Here is a 6,000-nt window from a genome sequence, read left to right on the forward strand (position 1 = left end):
AACTGGTTCCGCAAGCCACTGACCCCAACCGGAAAAGGTTGATTTATTTATTTCAGTTATTTGATAAGCCCGACAACCTGAAACTCTAAGGACCCACTTCAGAAGGATTATATATTTTATGATGTGAAAAGATCACTCCAACCTTGGAAAATGTTTACATTCCAGGAGAGGCCAGAGCTAAGCTATTGCCTGGAAAATGAGTTTGCAGGGGGATGGGCTGCTGATTAAAGCAGGTGGGCGCTGGCGTCTGGCTCCTGTTTTCCTTAAACTGGAATCGATTTCTTTAGCCGCCCCACCTGACCTTGATTTCCCCACCTGTTCTCCCCCACCCACCATTCGTATGAATTTTACAGTGGAAAAAAAAAAAGATGCTAGTCCCTGGAGCTAGCGTTTAGGGAGTATAGAGAGACGGTTTTCTTGGAATGCCCATCATTTCCTGACGTTTGTTTGGGGAAAATTATTTTCACAATAGTTTGTTAAGAGCCACAACCCATTTGGGTGCGGTGGCACACAAGCCTTTAATGCTAGCACTTGGGAGGCAGAGGTAGGCAGAGTCCTATGAGCACAAGGCCAGTGGGCCTACATAGTAAGACCCTGGTTCAAGCCCAACCAACCAGCCAAACAAACAAATGATTCAGTACTCCCATGAGGGAAAACCATGGAATGTCTTCTTACATAAATATTTTAAGTTCTGGCAAAAGGGGAAAAAACGTAATATCAGAATATGGAAATATTCAGACGAAGTTTTTGTGACACATATATAGAGTTAATTTTCTTAATACACAGCAAAGGATTATAAATCAGCCAAAATAGCATTTACAATCTAATATGTCGATAAAGGAAGAGTGGACACAGGTGACTCACAGACAGTGAAATCCTACATGCCCACCTGAACCAATTCCGAGAGCACAGAGCTCTGGACGAGGGCAGCGCTTGCCACAGCCCCAGTGAGATGCTGCATCAACCTCGTCAGCAAGGGCGGAGGAAAGGACATGAAGAGAGAGGAGTTATGTGGGTGTGGGGGCCCATGTCAGAGTTCCAGCACTCCAGAGAAGACAGGAAAACATCACAAGTTCCATCCCACCCTGCACACATAGTGATATCCTGTCTTAAAACAACAGCAAGAAGAATGGATGAGCTGCTGGAGACAGTACAGATGGGTATGCACCTTACAGAACACAACATAACAGTATCTGTGCAATTCGGAAGTTCACATTCTGTGCCCCTCGGGGGTCCTACTGCTACCCACTCTAGAGAGAAACCTGTATGGGTGCAAAAGGATGAATGCCTGGGTCATCTTAAGTAGATACGCTGCAGAAACCTTATGCAAACGGTACTGTTAGGGTCTGGATGGAGATAAACCATGCCATGTCTGTAGAGTGGAACGCTGTTGTGTCGCTATTGAAAGTGAAAGAGCTTTGTGCTTTCTGGCATGAGTGATATGGTAAGTAAGGGGGAAAGTTAAGAAGATTTTGTGTGTAACAGAAACCCCTGAGTCCAGAAAATCAGTTGTGCTTGTCAGTCCCATGTGGAAGGACATGGGCTGGCCTGCTGGCAGTGGGTGTCTAGGGATGAGGTTGGGGAAGGAGAGCCAGGAGGGGGAAGCTTCAGCTCGGTGCTATCCTATACCCTGATAACATTCAGACAAGCACACACTACTTTCACAGCCTACAATCTCAAGGGGAACATTATCCAATTTTTATAAGATCATGGGGAATGTTCAAAATGCCAATAGGAAAAAAAACTGAATTTAAATGTAGTAAAAATTCATATAACAAAGAAGGGAATAGCACACACGCAGTTATGACAGTCTGTGACAAGGCGATGCACTCCCAGGAATTGTTTTTCTCTCTATTACATGAAGCCTCTACAACATGCTCATATGGCTTTCACTGTTCTAACACAGTTAGAATTGGACTTGGTGGTGCCTGACTGTAATCCTAGTACTCAGTTGGCTTAAGCAGAAGGGTCACAAGTTCCCAGCTAGACTGGCTATACAGAAAGAACCTACTATATGAAAAAGAAATTTAAAGCAAAATGAAATAACCATACAAACCTTCTTACTTGACTTAACCCAAAAAATATCCACTTGTTTGTCTTGCAATGGGCCAGCGATGAGCAAATCGGATTGAGATGGATTTCAGAGCTAACCCAAAACCCTTAGCCATGGATCTATAATGATCCCAAAGCCAGAGGAAGTTTGCAAAGGCAGACATCCTGGCTGGGCAGCTCAGAAGCATCCCAACTGGACACACAGAGAGTCTTTCCTGTGACACCTCTGGAAGACACTGTTTTCTCCTTGCCTCAAACCTCTGCTTGTACTTGATGGTTTTTCAGGGGAGCCCCACAAGGCACACACCCCTTGACCTGCCACAGACCCAACAGGTCTTAACACGTGGTATTTGAAGTGTTCTGCTTTGGCCATCAACTCTCCTTTGTAAAAGAACAAAAGGGAGGATGTTTCAGCCCCTGGAAATTCTTGAGGTTGAGATAAGTGGCCTGGTAGAGCGGGAGTCAGAGGGGCATGAGGATGGACGGGGTGTTTAGAGTTCCCACAGCCACAGAAGGGGGTGGAGGGGTTAAGCTGGGATTTTGTTTTGAGGATAGTGGAACCATGTTCCCTTTACACACTATTTATTCTCCAGGCTTGTAGGAGCTTTCACATCTCTGAACGGTTTAACACTTTTCTAGCCCATGACCACCCAAACATGCTGTTTGCTCTGTGCAGAAAGCACATTTTTTTTTTGCCTCCTGTCACCTGGCCAGTGCCAAGGCATCCTTCATTTCTCGTCTGAAACACCACTTGAAATGACAGTGGCCATGCTTAACTGTAGCCAAGGGTCGTGTCCCATCAAATACTCTTAAATATCCTTCTACTTTTCCTGGGTGGTGCTTGCCATGGCAGACACAAGCAGCACTTGGTAGAACCCAGATGTTTCCAAAGGCTTGTTAAGTCAAAGAATAAGTGTAAAAACTAAAATTAGGCAAGCTTAGCATTTCCTTGATCAAGGTTGACAAAGGCCATGGAAACTTGAAAGCTGAAAGAAGGCATCCACATAAGCCAGGCCACTTGATTTACTGATGAGGGATGGCACCAGGGGCTATGTCACATGTCTGGCTTCACTGTGCTGCACCCAAAGGGCCTGCTCTGGACCTGCAGATGGACCCATACTTATTTCTCGGTGAACCCTAAAACTTGAACAGGGTCCTGAGGGAAATGAATTCCTTGAGAGGAACTTTTTCTGGCTGCTAATCACTGACTAGGAAAGAAAAAAATAATGTAGGCTGCATTCGTATTTCACTGATGGATTTAGTTACAGAGATTAAAGTGTCAGCTCGGTATGGGTCCAGCACGGCTCTGGTTTGACAGTAGTTTCAGAGTGAAGGTAAAAACATCCAGATCTGGCTCTTTTGACATGTTGGGTAGCAGTCCCGTGGGTCTTTCTCTCAAAACTTTGGTTCAGTCTTTCACAGTGGGGTCTGTGGCTCCAGGGAGGCCCACAGCTAGAAAGAATAACAGGGGTGTGCAGTTCAGGCTTGAGACCTGCTGGCACCACAGTGTGGGAAAAGTTCTCACAGGGCCTGCCCACAGTCAGCCTAGTCCAGACTAAGGTTATTAATCTTTCACATCCCCAAACACTCAAGGCACAGATTTGAAAAGGGAAAATAAAGCGGGATGGCAGGAGACGGTGCGGTAGAGCAGAAGGAACAGCGAGGGCTGGACCTGGGAGACTGACCTCAGGTTTGTCAACTGAAACTGAGCAGGTCATACCAGTGATGCCTTCTGCCTACCAAAGGCCGGGGAAGGTAGAGTCCTGTGGTCAGCTGGCAACTTTGACAGATCTGAACTCATCTGGACCATGTGGATAATGCTTATGGTCCCAAGATCCCAGTCTTGACTTTCCATGGTCTTAGCTGTGTGCTCTGACCCGGTTCTCTCGTCTGTGAAGTGAGCCACACAGGACTGTGCTGTAGAGAGCAAGAGATGTTTGAAGCTGAGCGGAGGAGTGGATAAATCACAGCACAAGCATAAGGACTAGCGTTAGGATTCCCAGCAGACATAGGAAAGCATGGTGTCAGCCTTCGAGAGGGTGGGGGTGGATAAAGCTGGCTAGCTAGACTGAGTCAGAGAGCTCCAGGTTAGCCAAGAGACCCTGTCTTAGTAAGTAAAGTGAAGAGAGATGGAAGAAGATGCTTGATGTCAACTTATGGCTACATATACCTGCATGCACATATGCATTAACACATATATGAACACATCATACACATACACATACACACACATGCACACATATACATATACATACACACATGGACACACACATACACATACACGCACACACATACACATAAACACATGCACACATGCACACATACACATATACATACACACATGCACAATACTACACATACACACACACACACACACACGAGCACGCGCATGTGCACATGTACACATACACATATAAACATGCACACACACACAAGCTCCCTGACCTTTAACAGCCTGTAGATACAAATGGGGTTACCTTAATGACACTAATTCATTCCCACTGGCACTGGTACTTGCTGGCTTTGCACAGAATTCCCTGAAAGTTAGGAAACAATGGCTCACGAGAAAGAAGAGCTATACATCAAAGGGAAATTATATTTTGTGGTCTCTATTTTTTCCTCAGTTAATTTATAGCATGGTGGACTACTTAAACACCTGCCAAAATGTACTTTTAGCTTCTCTGTAGACAAAGGGCCATGGTGTATGTGTGTTTAGATTGTGTTCTTAGCCAGGCTCTTTGGAAGAACGCATGATCTCAAATATTCCCCAAAGCTCGAGACAGCACTGGGCACATAACATGATCTCTGGGAACAATGACATTTTTGATTGAAAAAAATCTTCAAATTTCTCTTTCCTTTGGCCTAGTGGGGATTTCTGGACTCTCCTTGGCGCTCCGTTCATTTCATGGCAAGAATTGAGCCTTTTTGGTTCCTTTTTTGGCCCAGTTTTGTTTTCTCTGCACCATATACTTATTAAATGACATGGAATCATCTAAATATCTCACAGGCACACCCCAAACTGTTCCCACATGGGTCCTCCATCCCCAAAAACATATAGGCCATGTTGAATTTTAAATTTTCATGAGTAATAGAAAAATATCCTGTGGCATGCTTCTTCCAATCTCTCTTGGCTTCTGAAATACTTCTGATGAAAAGATACCAATGAGCAGATGGAGAAGGGAGCCTAAAGTGTCCTCCATCCCTCATTTGAAGCATTATATTCAAGTTCTGCTTCAAATCAAGGAAACCTAGGCACCAGTTGGGCTCTTTGTTTCAAAATGGACTCCTTATAGCCTTCTGACCCTCCTGTGCCTACTCCTTTCCGAGTATCCCTAGGAGAGAGACCTGTTTGGGTGCATTAAGAAAATCACTAATGTCTACATACATACACCCTAACACTGCTGTTCCTAAAATGACATTTATATTATGCTCTTCCCCCTGTATCTTACATGAGGGAGTTTTTATGTGACACTAAAAATTACTGGATCACAATCTTTATTAGCCCCACGATACCTCAGGCCATCAATACTCTTCCAGTTCTGATGAGGTCATGCAATAGCTCTTAATCAGAGTGAAAGAGAGCAAGAAATACCTTTATTAAAAAATCAATTAAAAACCAGTTGCCCCAGGTTAAAAAAATAAAAATCAAAAGCATAACCGAGTCTGAGAGGAGGACTAATCAGGAAATGAAGTGGCAGCAGATACTTTGGAGGAAAGGCCAGAGGCCACTGGGCACCTCCATGCATGGCAGTTTCCTGTGGGTCTTGAGGTCAAACCCTTCCTTCCAGCACAGCATCCAAATGCAACCTCTTCCCATTCTCATGTATGTGTTCTGCCTAATTTTTCTAGGGTGATGACTATTCTTGGTTGTCAACTTAACTATATCTGGAATTAACTAAAAGCCAAGCGCCTGGGTACAGCTGTGAGGGATTTTCTTGTTGAAATCCT

The sequence above is a fragment of the Mesocricetus auratus genome, unplaced genomic scaffold, assembly GCF_017639785.1.
Source record: "Mesocricetus auratus isolate SY011 unplaced genomic scaffold, BCM_Maur_2.0 Super-Scaffold_6730, whole genome shotgun sequence".
Taxonomy (NCBI): domain Eukaryota; kingdom Metazoa; phylum Chordata; class Mammalia; order Rodentia; family Cricetidae; genus Mesocricetus; species Mesocricetus auratus.